This window comes from Mastomys coucha, unplaced genomic scaffold, assembly GCF_008632895.1.
Source record: "Mastomys coucha isolate ucsf_1 unplaced genomic scaffold, UCSF_Mcou_1 pScaffold20, whole genome shotgun sequence".
Taxonomy (NCBI): Eukaryota; Metazoa; Chordata; class Mammalia; order Rodentia; family Muridae; genus Mastomys; species Mastomys coucha.
In genome coordinates this window covers 56,796,658-56,811,521 of record NW_022196903.1, presented here as the reverse complement: position 1 = coordinate 56,811,521, position 14,864 = coordinate 56,796,658, and the positions used below count along the sequence as shown (strand labels likewise).

Genomic DNA, 14,864 nt, shown 5'->3' with positions numbered 1-14,864 from the left:
AAAAAAATGTAAATAAGTAAAATATCCAATAAAAAGGTATTCAAATTCTATGCTTTGTAATTAATTTTTAAAATAGAACTGTCATGTTTAATTGTATAATATGCTATATAGTTAAATAAATCTAATATGAAAAATTAAAAAAAGATATTATTTATAACTCAATAGAATGTCGCTAACCTCACTTTAGAAAATGTATTTGAATAACTTGAAAGCAGCAAAAGATATCAAAATAAAATTCAATTAAAGACTAGGGAACCATTGGGTATTGTCAACATGATAAATGTAAATTTTAATAAAGCTAAATATTAAAAAAGTCCAACAACAATTTCTACTATATGCTATATTTAACGTACTACATCTTATTGGGTTACATTATATTTTACTGGAAATTACTTTGTGTGAAACAGGTAGAGTTAACTTTCACATTTTACTAGGTTCAAATTAAGAAAATCAGTTCAGACATATGAAAATAGTAGGTGGAAAAGGGGTGAAGGCAACCCATCTCATGAGCTGCTTAAAAATAAATTGTGTCTAATTACTGACTTCAAAATATGTGAGATATTGTATTTTAATTTACTTCTCACAACTCTTGTCATGAATAGATAGAAATATATAAAATTACTTTTGTTATTTCTGAAAATTCTCATTAGAAAATGGTATAAATGGCCCATGAAATCTCTTTGAACATAAACATGATTATAAGTTAAGCTGATGACCCCATTTCAGTCTCATATATTCCTATGTTGTTAAATGCAACCTATTTCATCTGTATAATGATTCTACATATAGTTACATGGCTGACCATTTGATATTAGATAACTGCTGGTATGCTCTTCCTTGGGAAAAATATATATGTGTGCCACGGGCCGGCCGATCTGGGCCTCCCTCAACCCGCGGGAGAAACTGGGGGGGGGGGTCCTAGTCGGGTCGACAAGGTGTAGGCAAAGAAATGACAGAAGAGACAACACATGAAGTATAAGATCTAAATGTATTTCTTAGAAATGGCATCAGACTTTTACAGTTATTGCAAAAGAGAAATGGTAAATCTGGCAGCTCAGTAGTTGAGGTACATCTGAGGCTATCTAAAACATACTGGGTCTAAAGCAGCAGCTATCACCTCTGAACTGGTGCTGTATCCCCTGGGACCAAGCACTCTGGGCCTGGGAGAATGTGGATGCATGAATCTGAGTCCTAGCCCATCTAAGTTCTAGTGCTAGTCCTGCATGTGAGTCCAAGTCCTTCTTCCCCAGTCCTAGTATTAGACTGAAGTCACATAGGCAAGAGACCCCCACACCAAGGTCAGCAGAGTCTGGTAGGTAGGTGTGAAGCAGGAGGAAGAGGGGTGGAGCCCTCCCTGTTGTGGTATTCTTATGCTAATTCTCTGGTTCTTGCTGGAGGCAGGCAGAGAAGAGTCTCGACTTTTAGCTAATGTCCTAGAGAGAAACCCTTCAATTACTCTCTAGTACGTAAAACATTAAACTAGGATAGTTAGAAACATTGTGTCGGCCAGGAGACAATGCCCAATCTTAACCATTTACAAATCATTTCTTGGGGTAGCTTTATGCCTAATTATGAGGCCCTGTTGACGATTGGAAAGACTGATCTGGAACACGTCTGAGTTAGGGGATACCAGCGAGACTGTCTGAAATCCCGGAGGCACAGATCTCCTTTTGAAGTCTTATTGCCTCTTATCCTTTATCAGGATTTTATCCCCGATATTTTGGATGTGACTGGAGTAGACGAGTGTGCATAGCATATGTGTATATGTATACATGTATATACATACACAATATAAATATGTATATTATATATAAACATATGTATAGTAGATCATATATTCTATTATATATAGTGATATATTATCTATTACATATCTATAATCTATTACAACCATCTATATACCTATGGTGTACACAGCAACAATAACCTTATTATGTTTGAAAGGATATAAAATTTCTGACTGTCTTTTCCTAGAAAATGTGAAACTTTAAACTTCTTCTTATAAAAATTATCATTTTAAAGAAACATTAATGAACATTTCATCTCAGAGTTATACTGTAAAATAAAAACATACTTTCCTTTAAAAAGAATTTCAGAAACTAACATAATATAATGATTATAAGTATATTAATACTAAAACTTTCTGTTAAAAGAACATTATTCTTCACTTGTGGTGATGTGAAATGGTGAGGCATTTATGGAGATAATATGTAAGTTTCTTAAAACTTTTAAATTAGAACTATTATATAACTTTACAATGCCACTACTGAGCATTTACCAAGAGTGCTTTATATACTAGAGTAATTCACATTCAATCTTAATGTTCCACTATACACAAAAGCAAGGAAGTAGAATTATCATTGACATCTAACAAGAGATATATGAATATATGAATAATGACAATGTATACACACACACACACACACATGCACACATTACAATAGAATTTCCTCAGACATAATTGATTGATCTAGAAATCAACCTTATTTAAGTAGGTAACTCAGATTCAGAAAAACAGGTTCCATATGTTCATTCTTACTTATGCATCTTAGCTTTTAATGTTTATCATTTTTCAAAATATATATTTATTTTTAAAAATAAAATATAACTGCATCTTCCTCTCTCCTTTCTCCCTTCAACTACATGCATCCACCCAATTCCCTTTAAAATCATGATATTATTTTTGCAAAATTGTTATTGTTATATTTGTATAAATGCATAAAAATATAAATACAAATCTGATGAATCTATTTGGTGTTGCTTGTGTATACAGGATTTCAGGGTTTATCCCTTGACATTGGAGAAGCAGTTATGCGCAGAGTCCTGCAGAAGGTCAATTCTCCTTGTCTGAGTAGTCCACATTTGCCAGTGATTCTTTGTCTATGAGTGGGGCCCCAAAATATTTCCTCTTTCCAGATTAGCTTATCTATTGGTGTTGTTATTCCTCAGATATTGTTCAGACAACAATAATGATGTAGTATCATTAGTGTATCATTCTTGTGATTTCTGGGAGATATATATATATATACATATATATATTTATAGCAGGCATTCTGATCCTCTGACTCTTACAATCTTGCTGCCACTTTTTCTATGATGTTCTTTGAATGGTAGCTGTAGACTTTATTTTGTACATGTATTCATTGTATTTGGTCATTCATTCCATAGTTAATTTTTCTGTGAAGTTTTTCCAATTGCAACATTCTGCAATATTATACCTCAGCAATCCTCAAACTTCCTAATACTGTGACCCTTTAATACACTTTCTCTTATCATGACACTCAACCATAACTGTATTTTGTTGCCTTTTCATAATGATAATTTTGCTAATATTATGAATTGTAATGTAAATGTTTGAATTGGGAAATACTGAATTGAGTGAGGTAACCCAGAACCAGAAACACAAATAAAACACGATCTTCTAATCTCTGGTTCCTAGATCCAAATATTATTAAGTGAGCAAATGAAAGTAAATGTTAATGTGCATGTATGGGGAATGAAGGCTAGATACAGAAGTAGCAGAATACAATGAAATAAAAACGCTAGTTGGAAACATGGGAGGGCTTTTCTGCATATGTAGTAAAAGAGGGTAGAAAAAATACACTCATGATATTTCCAAAAACCATAATATACTGTGTTATTTTATTTAAATGAAATGTATTTATATTTTTTCAGTAGTGCATGATTCATAAAATTAGGTACACCATAGTTTGATGCATATATATATTAGTGGATCAAAGTAGGGAAATTCAAAATAACACAGTGAACACTTAACTGAGGTAATATTACAATTCCAAACATATATGTACTAAACTCTGATGTACCCAGTTTTATAAAAAATTATTTTACTGAAATTAAATCCAAAATGAAACACCAACAATATCCTAACTTCTCTAACACAGGTCTTTTGGACAAAGAAACACATAAATGAAGAATCTTTCTAGTTAAGTGGCAACAAACATAAAAAATATATAACAAAAATACAGAATATTCTATCCAAACACAAAATAATATATATCCTATTGTACTATTCACAGAAGCTTCTCTAAAACAGTCCATACCATGGAACAGAAAATAAATATTAACAAACTTAGAAAAATTAAAATAACTCTATATCCTATGTGACCATAAAGCCACAAAACTTCAAATTTATCACAAGCTATTCTTTATGAAGTGAAGATGAAAAAGTTGAACATTTCATTAATTAATGATTAATGAGTCAAAGAAGATATCAAGAAAGATTTTTTTAATACTGGAGTTAAAGGAAAATAAATGAAATAACACAACCAACCATCTTAAAAACAGTCTTACATAGGAAATGTGTCATCCCAAGCTCCTACATATAAAAACCACAAAGAGCCTAAATGAACTTATGATGTGAATCAAGTTTAAGAAAGAAAATGACATCTAAATCCATTTGACATCAAGAAACATTTTTGGCACATTAAATATTGTACATGTTTACATATAAATAATTATTTCAAGAATAATCCATTTGTAAAATTTTATTTATTTATTTATTTATTTACACTCCATATTTTATTCTCCTCCCCCATTTACCCTCTGACTGTTCCATATCCCATACTTCATCCACACACAACTGTCTCCACATGGATGTCTCCAATGCCCCCCCCCAAGTTCATCTGAACTCTCAACTCCCTGGAGCCTCCAGTCTCTTGAAGGTTACATGCATCATCTCTGAATGAACACAGACCTGGCAGTAACTACTGTATATATGTTGGAGGCCTCATATCAGCTGGTGTATGCTACCTGTTTGGTGGTCCAGTGTTTGAGAGATCACAGGGGTCTAGATTAATTGAGAAAGCTGTTCCTCCTATAGGGCTTCCCTTCTCCTCAGCTTCTTTCAGAGTTCCCTAATTCAACAACAGGGGTCAGCTACTTCTGTCCATTTGTTGGGTGTAAAAACTGCATCTCACTCTTTCAGCTACTTTTTGGGTCTTCTGGAGGACAGTCATGCGATGTCCTTTTTGTGAGCACTCCATAGTTTCAGTAACAGTGTCAGGCCTTGGGACCTCCTCTTGAGCTGGATCCCACTTTGGGCCTGTCACTGGAAGTTCTTTTCACTGGCTTCTCTCTATTTCCATCCCTGTAATTCTTTCAGACAGGAATAATTATTGGTCAGACTTGGATTAGGGGATGACTCTCCTCTCCATCATTTGATGCCCTGTCTTCCTGCTGGAGGTGAGCTTTATAAGTTGCCTCTCCCTACTCTCAGCCATTTAATCTAAGTTCCCTCCCTTTCAGACCTGAGAGTCTATCATCTCTCCGGTCTCTGGTGCATTCTGGAGGGTCCCCTCAATCTCCTATCTACCCAGGTTGCCTATTTCCATTCTTTCTGCTGGCCCCTAGGGCTTCAGTCCTTTTCCCTCACCCAATATCACATCAGTTCCCTCTATCCTCTCATTCTCCCCTCCCTATACTTTCCCTCCCAGGTCTCTCCCTCCATCCTCACTTGTAATTCCTTTCTTCTCCCTCTCAAGTGGAACTGAGGCATCCTCATTGGGCACTTCAGCTTGTTTACCTTTGAGTTCTCTGGACTATATCTTGTGTATTCTCTACTCCTTTTTTGGCTAATATTCACTTATTAGTATTACATATCATGCATATCCTTTTGGGTTTGAATTACCTCACTCGATGATATTTTCTAGTTCCATCCATTTGCCTGCAATACTCAGGATGTCTTCTTAATAGTTTATAGTATTCCATTGTGTAAATGAACCACATTTTCATATTAATTCTTCTGTCACAGGATATCTGGGTTGTTTCAAGCTTCTGGCTATCACAAATAAGGCCACTATGAACATAGTGGAACACGTGCCCCTGCGACATGGTAGGGCATCTTTTGGGTATATTCCCGAGTGGTATAGCTGGGTCTTCAGGTAGATCTACTTCCAATTTTCTGAGTAACCTCCACAATTCTTAACAATAAAAGAATGGCTGGGGGAAATCACCATCCCTGACCTCAAGCTTTACTACAGAGCAATAGTGATAAAAACTGCATGTTATTGGTACAGTGGCAGACACATTGATCAATGGAATAGAATTGAAAACTGAGAAAAAAAACCACACACTTATGGGCACTTGATCTTTGACAATGACCCCAAAATATACAACGTAAAAAATAAAAAGCATCTTCAATAAATGGTGCTGGTCTAACAGACTGTCTGTATGTAGAAAAATTAAATTAGGCCCTTATTTGTCACCTTGTAAAAAGCTCAAATCCAAGTGGATCAAGGATCCCAACATAATACTAGACATACTGAATCTAATAGAAGAGAAAGGTGGAAAGAGACGTGAACTTATTGGCACAGGGGGAAATTTCCTAAACAGAACTCCAATGGCTCGTGGTCAAGATCAAGAATTGATAAATGGGATCTCATGAAACTGTAAAGCTTCTCTAAGGCAAAGGACATAGTTAACAGGACAAATTGGCAACCTACAGATTGGGAAAAAATCTTCACTAACTCCACATACTATAGAGGGTTAATATCCAAAATGCATAGAGAACTCAAGAAGGTAATCACCAAAAAATCAAACAACCCTATCAGAAAATGGGGTATCGAACTAAACCAAAGTGTTACAACTGAGGAAGCTCAAATGGCTGAGAAGCACATAAAGAAATGTTCGAAGTCCTTAGTGATCAGAGAAATGCAAATCAAAAAGACCCTAGAATTCCACTTTACACCAATCAGAATGACTAAGATCAAAACCTCAGGTGACAACACATGTTGTGTGGATGTGGAGAAAGAGGAACACCCCTCCATTGCGGGTGGGATTGCACATTGGTACAATCACTCTAGAATAACACATTTTTAATTTTTCTTCTTTCTGCTTCCTGTGGATATTGCTTAAGTCTATAATGAAGAATAAAAGTGCCAAAAGAAACTAAATGTAAATATAAAAAGAACGAAAATAAATTTGTGGAAATATAAAATAACTTTTTTTTCCCTAAATGAGCACACATTGCAGAAAATGGAATTTAGGATTGAATAGAAAAAAATAACACTGAGCTATTTTTTTTGCTCTAAATGATAGGGAATTGGTGGGAGAAATAGAGACCGCACACCACAGCTCTAGATTCACTATAAACTCTACTCTTCTCATAACTTAAAATGTGATTAATGATAGTGGAAACACACTAGATACATTTTTTTTCCTAAAAAGTATTCCATAGAATAAAGTATTTACCAACTATGAAAATACTGTTTAGCAAATCACCTATAGCAATTTATAGGTTGGCAGAATTTTGATTAGTAAAATAGATATATTTTTCTCATAAAATTCACAATGTACCAATGAAACCAAACAGCTAAATTATGTAGAGGAGGAATATGGCAATAGTTATAATAAACACTTGCTTCTTTCCCATCTTAGAATTCTACCTAATCTTCTCATTTCATGGCTTCCTTCTTCATTAACCACTCAGGTTTTAGTAATCCCTTCACTTGATTTTCCTGAGTTTTCTTCTGTCATGCCCCTTTGTAAATGTTTGCAGAGCACATAATGTACACTCTGTCTTGAGAAATCTGGCTTGTCATGTGGCCTGCTGTCCTGTTCATAATTCCTCCCAAAACACACCTGTAGTTTTTACATTAGGTTTAATCTGTTACTTATAAATGCTTTATCTAATAGCATCATTGACCTCATACAGAAGAGAAAATTGAGATTCAGAGGTTGACTATAATAGTTGTTGTTGTACTCTTTAATGAATACAAGAATCAAGACAAAAACCAAGTAAATAAATGTTGAGTATTTTAATTCAAACAAATCAGTCCTAATGTAACATGGCAACCTACTATGAAAACATCACTTTTGTCAATAAATATTCTAGGAGATACAAATTGGAATCTCACATTCCCAATTGAGTTTTTCTTTCACAATGTCTATAAAATTCTTCACTAATGAAGTATAAACTTTCATTATTATATTATCATAGGTTATACATAAGAAATTTATTTTTATACTGGTTTAGAGCCAAAAGAAACAAGAAAATGCTTTGTTAAATTAAAAGCAGATTTTTTGAGTTCTTTAATATCTCTGACATACATTTTGTAGAACTTACAGATTTCCCCCATGGTTTCTTTTAATCAAAAGATATGAATTTAGTACTCTAAAAGGACTTTTATGAAAATAATATTGCAATTTTAAGAGATAGATGTCACTATTTTTTGAGTTATTTAATCATTAAATATACACTGACACTTATGGAAAAATTTGAATAAAGATTATGAATAATTCAATATCCAATATGTTTTGTTTGTATTTTAACAAGGTGTGTTTCCAAGAATACTTCTGAATAAAGTGTCACTGTGTCACTACACTGTGACATGACTCACATTAGTTGCTACTCTTGCTTCCATCTACTTTAATTATATCAAGAATGAGTTGTTTGTTATTTTTTCTTGGGACCAAGTTGTAGATAATATGTTTTTACATGGCACTTGTACCAATGATGAATTGTCAATTTGAAAATTAATGAGTTGGTACTTTGTATTTGTTTTTAGAATCAAATTAATCCTTGATAAGACTTGTTTTGTTTTGTTTTCTTAGTCCTTGAGCATTATTGTTGATGCCATTTCCACTTGATCTGTCTTAATCTGGTTGATCTGTCTCACAATCAGGCCTCTTACTATCTGTGACTAAGTGTTTATAATAGGATTAGTTGTTTTACTATATTTTAAAAAATGAGAGAGGGAGAATGACTGGAGAATTCAACATTCATTTTCTGTCGCTATCAAAAGTAGATCTTGTATTTTAAACATCTGATTTTATTCATATATTTGTCTGTAGTATATACAAAATCAAAAGTAATCTTTCTCCTTTAAACAGTGTCTATTTCAGAGTAATTAGTTTCGTACCTTTCAATGCTTCCTGTCATCAATTACTAATGTTTTCTTCTGCCTTCATGAACTCTTTGTAATATTATTAGTAAAAGCAGGTAAAATTGTAAAGAATATTCTTACATCTGTGTGTGTGTGTGAACATTTTTATAAGAGGCAAAAAATAGAATATGCTTTTCAAAACAAGCAAAAAACAAAATGCTTTTGAAGTGGAATGCATTTCCCCCTTCTTTTAATATAAAAATTAAACTTTCAAAGTGCGAAATGCACATTGAGTAAATATTGTCTCTGAGAAATAACTTATCTCAGTAATATGGATAACATTAGATTGTTAACAAAACATTTCAAATGCCTGACTGTAACAGCCAGTTCTATAATATGTTCTAATCTATTTAAGAACATCAAACATAGAAAATTAATGTAGGCAATGACTACATTTTTTGTTGCTTTCTTGTTAAGAAAATCTTAACTAGAAAAATTGAAAAGGTATTTATAGTTACATGTGCATATTTTATTTTTATTTTTTAAAATCAGAAATATTTATTATTATTTTTTAAATACTAAATTATCATCTTAAGCTATTCCTATTTTGATGATATAAAGAATCACATTATATGACCAATTGTTTTTGTATAAAGTCTGTAATCTGCCTGGGATACAAATTTGTTGTATCATTGCCTTAAGGGTCTTGTCCAGGCAGTTTAAGATATCTAAAGACAGTTTTTTAAAGGAACAGTACTTTCTCTCAACTTTAGTTGTATAAGCATGAACAACTGTAAAATTTGAGAATTAGTAATATTTAAAAAGGAACAACTCCAAGCAATTGTAAACTCTGAGCTATATATATATTTATAAATTAAAAGTTTGATTTTAGCACTTTAAAAACAGTGACTATATAGCACATAGTTTAATTATCTGTGCAGAGACAAATAAAGTCTTTAAAACTACAAGGATAGAGAGGGGAAAACAACCTCTTAAAACACTATAACTCTACTCCATGACTTTGACTCTCTATAAACTCCAAATTTAAAATTTCTTTGAACCACACCTACAGAACTGTGACAACACTGGTTTTGTCTCAAAAACAATTTCTCTGAGGTAAGGGAGGGGTGAGGCCAGGAAGGCTTCCCTAGGCCTGGTTTCTAAAACAAAAGGAATGTCTCTTAGGCTTTACAGAAGCCTCTCTGCACTTTTGCATTAACTCAAATGTAAATATTTCACTGAGCAAACCACCTGAGTTACACCCAAAAGATTTTAAGGGCAATTTTGCTGTTTAAAAGGGCAAAACCCAATTTTAAACAATCTACATTTTCCAAAATCAATATCAAAAACACCACATTCATGCCACAAAATCATTCAAGTGTCTCTTTGCCTCTGGACCGAAGCTAGCAAGCCTGGGTCATTCTGAGACAAATTCTCAGAGCATGTCAGATCTCTGGAAAGTAAAATCATGGGGTCAACAGATAAGCCACGTGTTACCTGAGTTACCAGCTTTAAACTAGCTTTCACTTACGTTTTACCATACTCAATACAGAATATATCTATACCTTTAAGAGTAGTTAAAAAACAAATGAAACAGCTACACAAATCTTATAAATTTAGATCAGTCAAAGAATTTAGAACTTAAGCTTCTGACCCGTTTTACAAGCAGCTTTTCAGCAGGGCAACTTAAATCAGCTTTTGCTTTGTCTTTCAGTTTAAATCTATCTCTCACACCAATTGTATGACTCAGGAATCTGCCTGTCTCTGCCTCCTCAGCAAATCCTACCAGCGTGTGCCACCACAACTGGCCTGCGAGCTTAGTCACGTCACCCAAATCACAGAATTCCCGCCATGGCCAGGCCATTGTCTTGAAGGCCTTTTTTAAATTTATGAATCTTTGGCCTGATGCTTTCCTCTCAGCACCTGACTGCTGCCTGCTTGTGGCTCCTAATTTCTTAGGGCAATCATTTTTAAAGTGATTCATACTTCTACATGTGAAACATCATCGATTTCCCTGACTTTGTGCCAGGATCATTTGACCTGTAGTTCCCTGCAATCTTATTTAACACTCTTACTGTAGAATAAAAATTCTTAACTAAGTCCCAAAATGGAGTCAAGCATGCTCCTATAGAGCAGAGAAATCTTTGACTGACATGAACTTCACGCCCTTAGGCTGAGTGACTGTTCCAGGAACTTGAAAAAACACCTTTCCTGTCCTGGAATAACCACAGAATGCCTTTCCTGGAATGACCACAGGGTGCTCTAACACCCTCTGTGGAATGTCATGACGCCCTGGCTGGAGTGTGACAATGCCTTAGGAGGTTGCCCAGAAAAACCTATACATGACTCTTTGCTAGATGATGAATCTATGGTTTGGAATTTACCCCGTTTCCTCTTTTTTGTGGGTTATGCCTTTATAAGCCTTGTAAAATCCCAGGCCGGGGTCGAACTCCTCTACTCCCTGCGCGGTGTATGAGTTTCGACCCCAGCATGCTGGCCTGAGCTCTTGTCCCGTCTTGCTTATAATAAAACTTCCTCGTGTGATTGCAGCAAGTCCGGTCTCAGTGTCTCCCTGGGTGCGGGACAACCCCGAGACTTGAATAAGTGTCTCCCTTCGGGGGTCTTACATTACTTACTTCTTGAAGCCATGTGCATCAAGATTCTATCTCACCTGAGAGATTTTTTTAATGCATCCTTTTCAACCCTGATTCCTTTTGTTATGAGCAACTTTTTTACATTTAATACCGCTGTTTTCATCTCATTCGAACTCTTGCCATTAAGCTCCTAGGTGAATTTAAACGCCGGGTCAGCGTAAACTCAGCCTAGACCCGTACATTTCTAGCACACACAATTCTACAATATTAAAATAAGGTTAGCACTAGCATTGAAAATATCTACAGTGCAGAGTGGTGTATGTCCTTTTACCTTTACCATCTGAATTCTTTTAGGCAGGGCCCTGCTTCTTAACGGTGTCTCCTTTCCTCCATATTCGAGCCCCATGTTGGGCGCCATTATGACACTGTCCCGCAGTTTCATGAACTGGGTTCTGCCTCGACCAAAGGGAGAAAGGAGACCTGAAACACAGAGTTCGAGAACAAAAGGACACAAAGCCAAGTTGAGGGTTTCCAATCAAGGCTCTCCTTTACTTGGGAGGTTCAGCAATTATATACAAGAGAGCAAACTGAATCTCTAGGTTACAACGACATTTGAATAACATAAGGAATTAGGGAGGAGTCAGGAAGAGTCTGAGCAAAATCTAGGATGATGTCAAAGGGAAACCAGCTGTAGGGCTAAAGGTGTAAACTCAGGGCGTCCAGCAAGTCCTGGGAATGGCTGGAGGCGCAGTCCACAGTGGGGGAGGAGGTCAACAACAGATGTCCCCAGAATGTAGGTTTAGTCCGTGAGCCTTTGTTTCAGGCACAGCAGGCATGAGTTGAGTCTGTAGTGGCAAACTCCGATGTCTTGCAGCTGAGGAACCCCAACAAAATACAGTTTGTTGAGTAACAACTTTTTAAAAATTATCTTTAATATATACAGTTCAATCATTATCCCACTCCTGGTCTACCCTCTGATAGTTCATCATCCCACTCCTCCAGGGCCCCTGTCTCCAAGAGAATGTCCCCATCCTACCCTCCCAATGCCTACCTACCCCACACTACACCAGCACACCCAGAAAGGCCTCCCTACTCCCTGGACCCTCAAATCACTTAAAGGTTAGGTATATCTTCTCTCACTGGAGACAGACCAGGCAGTCCTCTGCTGTATATGTGTTGGGGATGGGGGTAGGGGGTTCCTACCAACTAGAGAATGCTTACTGGTTGGTGGCCTAGTGTCTGAGAAATTGCGGGGGTCTAGATTAGTTGAGACTGCTGGTCTTTCTGTGGGATCACAATCCTCCACTTTTTCCAGCATTTCACTAATTCAGCTACAGGTGTCCCCAATTACTATCCATTGGTTGTGTGTAAGTATCTTCTTCTATCTTGGTCAACTGCTTGTTGGGTCTCTCATGAGTAGCCATGTTAGGCTTCTGTCTGTAAGCACACCATAGCATCAGTAATATCACTCCTTGGAGCCTCCCCTTGAGATGGATCCCAATTTGGGCCAGTCACTAGAAATCCTTTTCCTGTATCGTTTCTCCATTCTTTGCTCTGCAGTTCTTTTAGACAAGAACAATTCTGGGTCAGATTTTTTGACTGTGTGGATGGAAAGCCCATCCTTACACTTCATGCCCTGTATTTCTACTGGAGGTGGACTCTAAAAGTTCCCTCTCTCCACTGTTGGGCACTTCATCTAATGTTCCACCTTTGAATCCTTAGAGTCTCTCATCTCCCTAATCTCTGGGACATTCTAGAGGGTGCTCATACCATCCACATCCTGAGGTTGCATATTTCCATTCCTTTTGCTGGCTCTCAGGGCTTCCATTCTGTTCCCCCTGTCCCAATATCTGATAATGTTCTATATTTTCCTCTCCATCCCCTCTCCCATACAGTTTCCTCCCTTACTGTGCTCCCCACCCTACCACCTATGATTTCTTTCTTCTCCCTCCCAAGTGGGATTGATGCCTCCTCACTTGAGCCTCTCAGCTTGTTAACCTTCTTGAGTTCTGTGGATTGTATTCTGCGTATTTTGTAATTTTTGTGCTAATACCCACTCATTAGTGAGTACATACCATCATGCTACTTTGGGTCAGAGATACCTTACTCAAGATGATATTTTCTAGTTCCATCCACTTTCCTGCAAATCTCATGATGTCTTCATCTTTAATATCAGAATAGTATTCAATTGGTAAATGAATGACATTTTCTGTATTCATTCTTCTGTTGTGGTACATCCGAGTTGTTTCCAGTTTCTGACTATCACAAATAAGGTCACTATAAACATAGAGGAACACTTGCACCTGTGGTATGGTGGGACATCTTATGAGTACAAGCCCAAGAGTGACAAATCCATATTTGTCATTTAGATCTACTTTCATTTTTCTACATACAGACCCCCAGTTACACCAACACCAGTTATTGAAGATTCATTCATTCTTTTTTCCATTATATATTTTTGGCTTCTTTGTTAAAGATCAAGTGTCCTTCAGTGTGTGGTTATATTTCTAGGCCTTCAATTCTATTTCATTGATCAACCTGTCTGTCTCTGTACAAATACCATGCAATTGTTTTTTTATTAGATGTTTTCTTTATTTACAATATCTCCTTTCCCAGGTTCCCCTCAAAAAAATAATTAAAAAACCCTAAAACAAACCCACAGCTGTTCCCTCCCCCCTCCCCCTGCTCATTACCCCATCCCCTTTTGCTTACTGGCTTTAGCATTCCCCTACACTGGGGCACAGAACTTTCTCAGGGCCAAGAGCCTCTCCTCCCATTGATGAGCAACTTGGCCATCCACTGCTATGCATATACAATACCACACAATTTTAATCACTATTGCTCTGTAGTATAATTTGAGGTCAGGAATGGTGATTTCCTCAAAAGTTCTTTTATTGTTAAGTTTTGGTTTTGGGAGCCAGGCTGTGATGGCACATGCCTTTAATCAAAGCACTTAAGAGGCAGAGGCAGGCAGATTTCTGAGTTTGAGGCCAGCCTGGTCTACAGAGTGAGTTCCAGGACAGTCAGGGCTATACAGAGTTGTCTAATTTTTAAGGTGCCTTCCACGTGGGTAAGATATAATTATGGCTAGCCAATTTTCTCCTGACTCCATATTCCAGAAAACCCTTTTCTATCATTGCTGCTGGACGGTAACATCTCCCTTTTTACTTCTGATTTTGTTAATTTGGATACTGTCTCTATGTCCTTTGGTTAGTTTGGCTAGGGGTTTAGCTATCTTGCTGATTTTCTCAAGGAACCAGTTTTTGGTTTTGTTGATTCTTTGTATTATTCTCTTTCATTTTGGTTGATTTTGGCTGTGAATTTGACAATTTTCTGCTATCTACCCCTCTTGGATGTATTTGCTTCTTTTTGTTTTTGGGCTTTCAGGTGTGCTGTTATGTTTTATGTGTAGGATCTCTCCAGTTTC

General features: G+C 36.3%; 1 pseudogene; it reads right to left on the bottom strand.

Annotated features, from left to right (window-relative positions):
* LOC116099862 overlaps positions 1-11,855 on the bottom strand; it is a 42,143-nt pseudogene extending 30,288 nt beyond the window's left edge.
* Positions 11,856-14,864: the final 3,009 nt, after the last annotated feature.